This window comes from Diachasma alloeum, unplaced genomic scaffold (genome assembly GCF_001412515.2).
Source record: "Diachasma alloeum isolate Michigan unplaced genomic scaffold, Dall2.0 Dall_scaffold_00300, whole genome shotgun sequence".
Lineage (NCBI taxonomy): Eukaryota > Metazoa > Arthropoda > Insecta > Hymenoptera > Braconidae > Diachasma > Diachasma alloeum.
In genome coordinates, this window is record NW_021680439.1 from 41782 (window position 1) to 53079 (window position 11298).

At 36.2% G+C, this 11298-nt stretch overlaps 1 non-coding gene across 1 annotated transcript; it reads right to left on the bottom strand.

Moving 5' to 3' along the window:
- Positions 1-10963: 10963 nt before the first annotated feature.
- Trnav-aac lies at positions 10964-11037 on the bottom strand. The gene has a single exon. It is a non-coding gene; the product is annotated as a tRNA-Val (tRNA).
- Positions 11038-11298: the final 261 nt, after the last annotated feature.

Here is an 11298-nt window from a genome sequence, read left to right on the forward strand (position 1 = left end):
CGAATCGCCACGTAAATTCTACGATTTGTTCCGTAAAAATTAATGACCCGTTTGATGATTCACCGCTGTGGGGACAAGAAGTCGTTTCGGAATTTTTCCCCACACGGAGAGAAATGTTCAGTAAAAATTACGGAACTCACAGTTCGCTCACCTATTACGGAATCGACTCAGAAAATTAAAATGACGGTATCGTAATTTTTCACAGGAGATTCAGGTAAAAATTACGGAACACTCTGGAAAAATTCCGTGGTTTTAGGTAAAATCTTCGTGACAGTTCCGTAAAATTTCTCACAACCACATTTCGCTCCGGAATTACGGAAAAGATTCGTAATTTTTATTGAATATTTCTCTCCGTGCAACGATTGAGAAATTTTACGGAACGGAACGTAGAAATAACTCACCAGCTTTATAAAAATTGTTGAACGTTCAAGAATTTTTTATTTTGAAGGCATAATAAGTCAGGAAGTTTCTGTAAGATTTGACTTCTTCGGGGAAAATTACGTGACAATTTCGTACTTTGTTCGGTGATGAACCTGAAAATTCACTGAACATTTCCGATTTCTTCTCTTCTATTCCTATAAAAATTGCCGGAAAACGATTCCCTATTGCGGATTACGTGAATTGTTTCGTAATTTTTACAGAATATTTCTCTGCGTGTGTTTTTTGGAATTACGCACTGTTGAAGATTTTTTCAAATTTCATGGCAGAATTGGGAGTAATTCCCATGAAAGTGACATTGAATCCAATTTAGGAAGAAAATGGTTATAAAATTTCAAGTTTTACTTAGAATTCAAGGAAATTCATGAGTTTTCAGTAGAAGTGAAACGGAAATCGCACAGCTTGATTGAATTGTCAATTAAACATGAATATTCAGAAACAAAATGATATGAATTTTCAATTTTTCCTTGAATTTCCCTGATTTTTCCAAATTTTCACGGAATAATTGAACTGAAAAATCAAGGACTCTATTGATTTTTTGATAGTTCAAACTGAAAATCTATGAAATATTTGATTTTTCAGTCACAAAATTTACTCAAGTTTCAGTGGAAATTAAACATGATAAAAATTTCCGGAATTTGACACGGGAAATTCAAACGAAAATGTTTAACAGTGTGAAGTGTTGGAGAGATGAACTGAGAAATTTGGACGGGAGTATTTAGCTAACTTCACTGTTGGAAAATTACTTTTTAAATTTCAAGTGCAAAAGCGTCAAAATTGTAACAGCGGAAATTTCAATGGAAATTTTTTAACAATGTGCAATTACATGAGGTAGAAATTTTCTTTTCGGCCATATGACGAACATTATTTTTTGTCATGAGCGCCGTAATTCAGAGATTTACGGAGCGTTTTGCCCCGTCGTGCAACATTAAATTTAATTCACGGGAAAAAAATAACAAATTTTTCAATTTCATTGAAAATTCAATGGAATTTCAAAATTTTCCAACAGCAGAAAGACCAGAATTCCACAACTTTTTTGAGTTTTTAATTAACATAAAACATTTAGAATCAAATCAGACGCAAGTTTCTAACAGTGAAAAATGCAAGAATATATTTGCCTGAATTTCTCTGATTTCTATTCATTTTTATTAGACAATTGACCTAAAATTCGAGCTTCCATTGATTTTTCCCTCAATGTGTGACTTTACTGGATGCAAATATCTAAAAATTACCGGAAATTTTGTCCAAAAATTTTTAATAGGGTACGACAGAGCTCTGAAACTCAGAAATTTTCACTGAAAACTAGAAAGCTTTTCTCTTTTAGAATTCATCGATAAATAATATGTAGTTCTTCGCCCTACATTCCACTTCGACGATTGAGATTGAAGGTGTGAATATCTGTCACATTGAGTTACCGCTTTTTCTTTATTTACCGTTTTTACATTTATTTAAGCATGTGCTCATACCTTTATTGAGTACTCATGGCCTGACAATCTGGTTATTCTGTGCTCTATACCTCATTTTGACGTCACTCTTCAACTCCACATGTTAAGCGATATTTATAACGCCAAACCGTGATTATTTGTAGAAAAAACTGTAACAACGAGGCTATTTACATTGGGACCTCAAGGTGCGCCAAGTACGGCTTAGTCTGTGCCTACTTCTGCCCAAACTCGACGGAAACGCAAAATTACTGTCATTTTTGAGATCGCATCATATGACCAAAAAATAATGGTCTTCTGACTGACTTTATGAGCGAATCGCTGTCGAACCATATCTGTAAATGCATATGGACGGTCACACGGAGAGAAATATTTAGTAAAAATTACGGAACAATTAACGTAATCCGCAATGGGGAATCGTTTTTTGGCAATTGTTATAGGAATGGAAGAGAAGTACGAAATTGTCACGTAATTTTCCCCGAGGAAGTAAAATCTTACAGAAACTGGCCGACTTATTATGCCTCCAAAATCAAAAATTCTTGAACGTTCAACAATTTTTATGATGCTGGTGAGTTATTTCTACGTTCCGTTCTGTAAAATTTCTCAATCGTTGGGGAAAAATTACAGAACGACAAAGTATAGATGCGACAAAGCGGGCCCTTCACTCCTAGAAAAATTTAATAGAAAAACCTAACGAATTCGCTAAACAATTCAATTGGATGCTATTGAACTCTCTTTTAGTTTTTGGCCGATTCTATTGAAATATTCAATAGAAAATAGTTTATCTATTTTCTATATCTATTGAGATATTTTTTATAGAATTTCTTCGGCTTAAATTTTCTAAGTTTGTTTCATTCTATTTTTCTTTTTTTTTCAATAGAATTGTCTAGCGAATTCGCTAAGTTTTTCGATTACATTTTTTCGTGCGTGTTTTCAAGCGGTCACGTATGAAAAAATTCAATAGAAAACGTAGCGAATTTGCTAGAAAATTCTATTGGGATTGTATTGAAAGAATCTATTTGTTTTTTGCCCTGATTCTATTGGATATTCGATAAGAACAAGTGAATAGATTTCGAATTTCTGTTTGAATTTTTCTCTTAACATTTTTTCTATAAGAATGCTTGGACATCAATTTTATACGTTTTTTCTACTTGGATTCTGCAATACATACCAATACAAAATCCAACGGAAAAAAATTAGAAAATCTGTGACCAATAATTCTGGGAGAAAAAATCTAAGTGAAAAATTCAAACAGAAATTCAAAATCTAGTGACTTTTTCTTATTAAATATCCAATAGAATCAGCGCAAAAACAAATAGAATTGTTCAATAGAGTTCCAATAGAAATTCTATAGGAAGCCCATACAATTTCTATAGAATTCCAATAGAATTTTCTAGCGAATTTGCTAGGTTNGGGGGGGGGGGGGGGGGGGGGGGGGGGGGGGGGGGGGGGGGGGGGGGGGGGGGGGGGGGGGGGGGGGGGGGGGGGGGGGGGGGGGGGGGGGGGTGATAAACATCGTCAATGATGGTCACATGAACTTCATGTGTAGGCAGTAGTAGATATAAGCTTAGTCATACATTTAGTGACTTGAGGTCCCGGTGTAAATAGTCGCAATGTTGCATCGTAAATTTGTTTTATATGTCAAAACATGTATACTTGAGAATTGGCTGTCGAGTTATTGACGGAGTCGATTACGACGGACGTAGGGAGATGGTTAATCAGTATGTGCTTGGAAGCAACGTAAAGAGATCGAATTATCGATCGATGAGCGTTAACTGTGACAGTTTTGGCGCGTCCTTCGCGGTGAACGACAGGTTTTATAGTATTCTATACCCAGCACGTGACGACTATTGAGTTGGGGGGGGGGGCGACAATACTGTGACTTGTGAGAATTTCACCTCGGAGAAAAAGAAAAATTGAACGAATTCCTTGACTTATTGTTAGCCAGTATGCTGTGAAGATGTTTAATGAATACTTGATAATGATAATTTTTTGATTTCTTATCTGATTTGTGTCAAAATTCTAGTGCTAGCATGGGAAAAGAGGCACAAAGTGACGGCCAGGAAAAAATTCCAGTGCCAGCACTAGAAATTTTATTGGAGAAAACGTGAATTTTTCCCCGTATTTTTGTGAAAATTTCACAGAAATCCCCCGAAATTTGATCAGAAATACCGAGAAATTTTACCTTAACAGCACTAGAGTTTTTCACAGCCGGTGGATTGTGAGTTATTTCAGTACTCGTACTAGAATTTTTCTAGAAAATTTCTCTTCGTGTTCTCCCTTTTCTCTCCTCGGAATGATGGGGTGAAAAATATTGAAGAATAAGAGTAAAAAAAGGCGCCTACGTTTTGGACTCAACGAATGTACACTCGTATATTGGCGCTCACTCGTAAATATTATGAGGGTCGATATAACCGCCTGGGATTTCTGATTCCCTTGGGAAAATGCGAGAGAAGGCTCCAATGCGTTTCACAAACTCGTGTATATCCATGTGCGTGCATACGCATTCACCCCACCTCCGCCCCTTGACTCGTGTTTGTACACTTGTGATACACACTGTATTTCTATTGGGTACGTACACTTTGCCTATGCATTCGATTTCATCATGCGAGGAATGAACTGGGCATGTTGCAAATTAGTGTGGACTTCATCTTTGACCTCCTCTGAATTGTACAAACAGTAAACATCTCTAACGAAAAATGAATTTTTGGGTAATTGGTTTTGCCGAAGTGATTGGAAAATTGGAAATGAATTTTTTTGCTTTCGCGAGTGAAAAAAATGAGAGCAGGAGATTGCACAGGGAAAAAAGGGCTTTTACACTGAGCGAAAGGAGCAGAGTTCTCAAACAAGTCTTATTTGTGTCAAAGAAATCATTTTCGATAATTAAAAATTGTCAAAAAAGGGGTTTTCACCCCGTCGGGTACAAAGTGACTTTGCGCCTACATCGAGGTGAAAAATACTAGTCTAACCACGGGAAGTAAAATAAAGGACCCTCACCCGCGACAAATTCGATAATTGAAAATGGTTGAATCTATATAGTGTGGTCTGTACCAAACTGTAAAGATACTTGATATCCTTAAGAACTTTTTCTAAAAATAAGAGAAAACATACATATCTAAACTAAGAACATTCGTGACAAAAAATGTGCCAAATTTTTATGACCGAAAAATTCATAACTGTCAGTTTACATCTACCCAATTGGTTAAGAACAGGAGGAAGTATGTCCGAAATAATAACATGAGAAAAATGACATATGACCGTCACACAACGGTCTTTTTTTTCTGATTTAACAACTTTAAAACGTGACGTCATTTCCCATCCCTGTTGGGGATTTTTAAATAAAATCAATTCCTACTCCCGAAACCGAAGAATGTTTCTTTATCACAATTCCAAAAGCACTTTCACCCCCTCGAATCTCATTACCTCCAGTACCCAATCGTCAGCATAAGCGTGAGCAATCATAATCCATACAAACAGGCGCAAACGAGCATTTGAGCGGCATAAAATAGTCGTAGAATTGTCAGCGTGGTGTTATTCCCCACCCCATCCCCCCGTACTTTTCATCGGGGTCACGGGAGAGAAGCAAAAACCGGGTGGGACACGGAGCGAGGGTGGCAGGGAGACCTGCGGGACCTGTGGGATCACTCCCCAAATTGTAGGAGGGGGCCACCAAGCCACTGTGGACGATCTATCCCCTTCGATTTCAGGCGGCTCATCCCAACATCACCCTTCACTCCCCACGGGGTACTAAGGGAGGGGCGGGGGGGCTCATCTGCCGACAAAAGAGCATCTGCGCGGATCCACAGATATGGACAGATTTACTTACCGTGATGCGCTATTGCCGAGCAAGATAGAGCCCCTCACCACTTGGGCGGCTCTTGTATTATGATTTGATCCCTGGTAGTCGATATGGGATTCATTGGACAACCTGTTTCCATGCTGGCACGTTGAGTGTGTCGCACAGCGTGAATTCATTACATGGGTAATGTAAACATATTGCCCGGGACGGATTCGACCCACTGACATCAACACTGTCAATCTTTTTTTTTTCTTTAAATTTTTTTCGACTTGAGGATATCCCAGTACTTTAACTCTTTTTCTCCAGTGAAGTGATTTTCTAGATTTGTAGTCGAACATCAGAGCTTTCATTTGAGGCCCATTTGATCCCAAGTTTCCGGACATTTTACAATGATTTTGTTATTTAAACTTTCGAGGTCTGAATTTGAATCTCTATATTGAAACGTTAGAAAACAGTTTGAAAATCTGAAGAAAATTAGAAAGTTTGCTTTTGGAGGAAGATTGATGAAATGATTGAAGAGTTGCAATTTTTTAAAATTACAAGCGTTTTTTATAAACAATTTATAAACAATCAATTTTCCACCACAAGAATCATTTGTTCGGAATCGTACCAAATTTATTCATATTCAAAATTGTACCAGAAATCGATTTCATGCCTAAAAAATAAGGTTTCGGAAAATGTTAATTACTTATCCATTTATTTAATTATTTATCTATAAACAACAAATGTTTTAAAAAATAATAATTCAGTGCAAAATGTAATTGGAATTTCAAATTTTTTTTACGCTATTTATTTGACAAATTTGATGGTTGAAAATGATTGAAATGTTTTTATTCGAAGTTTTGTTCATATTGAATAAATGTTTTTTCACTATTAATAAATCTTTATTTGATCCAAACAAATTCTTCATTTATATATCATATAAGAAAAATTCTTTACTTGAATCAAATAATTTCTTTCTTTGAACTAAATCATTATCTATTTGATGCTAATAATTTATTGTCGCTTTGAAATGGCTATAAACTCGAAAATGATAGAATGAAAAACATGCAATAATTATTAGAGGGTATGAATACATCACGTAAGACACTTAGCGGTAGTATAGAGGGGAGGGGGAGAAATTGCTGTTCTATGGTTTCACTATCAAGGAGACGATGATGAAAGAAAGTTGTATATACTAGAGTGAAATATGTAATAAAAAATTCGATCAGAATGATTCTACAAAACTCAAATCGACCAGATTTACGGTCCTGGATTAAGTTCATACGACCTTTTTCCACATAGCACACGAATATTGTTGAAACACGCTTTTGAAATTCTTTCACAAAATACATGAAAATGTGATTTTCTTAAAATAAGAAAGCTATTTATTTGAAATAAATAAATTGTTTATTCAATTCAAAAAATCATTAATTTGCAATAAATAGATAGTTTTCCCAAATTTAATAAAAACTTTATGTGAAATGAATAAATTGTTTGTTTAATATAATTAAATCTTCTTTCTCGAAGCAACTAAACAAGTTTATTCATTTGTAACGAAAATATTCTTGGAATAAGTACAAAATTTCAAATAAAGATTTTTATTTGATTGAAAAAAAAAATTCTGGGTGCATGACTGAACTCCAATTACTTATCTCACTCTGCTTTTATACTTTCCCGTCAATCCCCAGAATTCACCGATGGTCCAGATTAAAATAAAAGATTGAGCTCTGAATCTCCAGCCCCATCATAATTTTTCCATTTTCTAATTCTCACCAGACTGAGTATTCTGGTACTAATTCCAGACCACCTTAATGAAGATGGGAATAGACCATCGGTTGGGGGTGCTGAATTGATAATTCAGGTGGTCAGAGAGTGACGAGATTGTTCAATTGAGAAGTCCGAGCGTGAGAAACCCCTGACTGATGTGGAATTAAGAGACGAGTTGATTTCAACTGGAGGAAAAACGACTCAACAGAGCGGGGAAAAATACTGTCGCCACGTGCGCTTGAGGCTGCCGTCTCCGTCAATCTCGTTTTCTTCCACTTCCTTCGTTCCGTCTGCATTCTTTACTAAGGACTAAGGGTAATTGGGTTTCAAGTACAGCTTGAATCTTACACAATTATATTTCAAAGAATAAAGAAAATCACTTTCGAATTGAATTGACGAAGAAAATTGTTATTCAAACTTTTATTAAATTTTCATTTGTTATTTGTTTTCATTTGTTATTTGTCATTTCATAATTTTACTGTCATGAATGAAAATAAATGATCGAACATGAAGAGAAACTAGAGAAAATCATTCATCAAATTAAATGATCTATAGATTTAGATGTGAAAATAATGGGATTAAAATTAATAAAATTCATTCAGTGTTACTTTTTTTAATTAATCGTTGATTCCTAATGGAGTAGTGCATCCAGAGAAATTATGCATTTGAATTGAAGAAAACTCAAGACTGAGTTATCTCACTGACTATTAGTGGCAAAAATACTTCATTTCATAATTTCACAATCATGTGAAGCGGTAAACCGGGTTAAGTCGATTTTGACTTTTGGCCAGTTTTTGATAAATTTCTCGGAATCTAAGAGAGATAGCAAAATTTTTTTCATGACCTTTTTTGTAAAGTCAGTTGAGGGTTATAAAAAAGGTCATGACAAAAATTTGTCCATCTCTTTTAGATTCCGAGATATCCGTCAAAAACTGGCCAACAGTCAAAATCGACTAAACCCGGTATAACTTCGTTTTAATCTGTGAAATTGCATTTGTTCATATTGAAATAACTAAGCATAAACTATAGATAAAAATTGAAATAAACACCACTTTTGAATTTGAATAAATGTTTCATCACCAGTTATGTGAGTAAACCCTTTATTTGACTTAAATAAAGATTATTTAATGGGCGTAAAACATTTTTGTGTGAGAGGAAACACCAGAACATATCAGAAAGAAAATCTTTTCTAATCTTCAAAGTTTTAAACAACACAGAGAAAAAAAACTTTTGTTAGTATTTAGGTATACATCCATAAATTTTTCAGAATGTAGGGTCCATTTTATGGGTTTTCGACACTAAAATTTACCTCACTATAAATGAATGATAAAATTCCTTGATTTACGGATTCCCCATGTTAAATATTCGAATGGGTTTCTTTGCGAAAAGACTCTTGACTCCCTCCTCTCAGTTCACTATCGGCATTGATAAAAATCTGATTAATCAAATAACGGAAAAACATTTGCGTTTACGAAAAAAACTGGTGAAAAACAATTCATCAGAATTCGCATGAGCCGGAACAGTTCCGCGAGCCTCCAAACAGTATCACATCCGGACGCTGCGCGGTCTGTCCTCCATTTTCTCTTTGCGCTGCGCACGCGGTTGCCTAGCAACAGCCCTTACGCTCCATTCATTTATAATTCAGCAGCCAATGCGGGCCACGCGGCATCCGCCGCCCCCGCCTCGTCCTCATCCCTCTCTCTTGGTTTGCTCTCCCTCTCTCCAGCCACCCACGTCTATCCGTTAGTCGGCCAGCTCGACCACGCACTCACGCACTATCTGCTCTCCCTTCCACCGTCATCCCCCTACGCCCATGAACACGTTTTCTTTTCATCCCCCACCAATGGGTGAAAAAACATTTCACTCTTTATCCTTCTTTCCAGTTTTTCGTGCCTTACCGAGCGTCCTCGAGACACACAAAACCTCGAGCGGTTTTTTCTCTCGCCCTTTATGGTTGAAGATCACCTGAACACTTGCTCTCCACTTTTAGTTTGAGCATCAAAGTTTAGAAAAAAAATTGGAGGATATGTTTTATTCTGGGAGGACAATTTTTGGAGGAGAATGAAGTTGTTTTATTATTCAAGTGTTTTGAGAGGTGAGCGTCAAGGAAATCGATCAGGGGACTTTTAGACAATTGTGTGGTCTAAAAAAGGTGTGGATTGAGATTTATGGATAAAATTGCTGGTTCCAGAGACATTTGCAAAATAATCTGCACTGAATTTTCGATTTCATCCATCGTTTGCAAGTACTTATCTGTTAGCAAATTACTTTTTAAATGTCAAGTAAAAATTGTGAAATTTTCAACAACAATCACAATTTTCTTAATATACCTCGCCTTCGGCTTGGGCTGCAAATTCATATTCGCCATAAACATCCATTCAGGATTTAAAAAAGTTATAGCAATGTCAAATAAGAGATATTTTGACTCTCCTGACCCGTGTAACCTTGGTGGCCCTTGAGGCCCTTAAGGCCCTTATGACCTTAAAGGCCCCAAGGGTCCGCAAGGTCACAAAGGTGCATTTCGTTACCCTTCCTTGCAACATCAAATCAGTAGCGAAGTGGTAAAAGGGTTCAAGTCGACTCATCTCCCAGTTGAGTTTTTGAGGAATATTTCCGAATCTAAGTGAGATAGAGAAATTTTTGTAACCACATTTGTTGTAGCACTCAATCGGCTCCACAAAAAGGTTATAATAAAAATTTTGCTATCTCCTTTAGATTCCGAGATATTCATTGAAAACTGGTCGATCGTCAAAATGAACATCTCCTTCTACCACTTCGCTACTGAAATAGGCTTGTAACAATGCCAAATAAGGGGTTTTGACCCTCTTGACCCTTGTAACTTTGGCGGCAATATTTGCAGTCAATGGATGTCAATATTCACACACGATTTCGTCCATTGTGATGCACACATCGCTTCGTTCGTCGCCTTTGAAAGCCATCGAAACAATCATCAATCTCTGAATGATCCATTTTTGCCAACTATAATAATAGCCACACATTATGTTAAACTAATTGACGAAAAATAAAGGTGTTTATACCCACACATTTGAGGTTAAGTATTCTCATACGAATCTTCACAATGTGAATGTCTCTGGGAGATAAGAACCATTGACGAAAAGTATTCACATGTGTAACAGAGGTCTCTAGTTTGAAAATCGACGTTCGCACATGAGATCTGTGAAACTTCGGCCTTCGAATGTGAAAGTATCTTCTCACAACTCGAGAATAGGCCGTGTGCTACCGGGTATCTATACACGACGAAATTATTCCCTCTACTATCACTAAATCATTTTCATTGATATAATAAAAACGAGATAAATTACGTGAAAAATATTACCTCACGTGTGTCAATATTGCCCATTTAACACTTTTAACATAACATGCTGTTCTTCGAGGAAAGTAAAAAACGATGAACTAGAAATAAAATTTGATTCCATTAAACAAAATTGAAAGAACACTATTCAAAAATAATAAGCGAAAACTGAATAGACAATCCAAATGTTGATTGATTCCATTTGTTAAAAAAAAAAAATACTGTTTCCGCCCGGGTTCGAACCGGGGACCTTCCGCGTGTTAGGCGGATGTGATAACCAACTACACCACGGAAACGTGATGGTCTGTTGGAATAAACCAGTTCATATGCTGGGAGATAAAGCGAAGCATGAAAAGCAAAAGAAAAATTTTTTCGAAAAAACGAACAAAAATTTTTTAATTGATTTTCAAGAGTTTTTCAATTCTTGTTGATTTTCGGGTCTACATATTCGCATGGGTAATAAAAATATAATATCCACTAATTACTGGGGAACTGTAGCAAAAAACCTCTCTGACCCTTCGAAATTGGAAATAAATGACAAAACAAGAGTCGTGAGG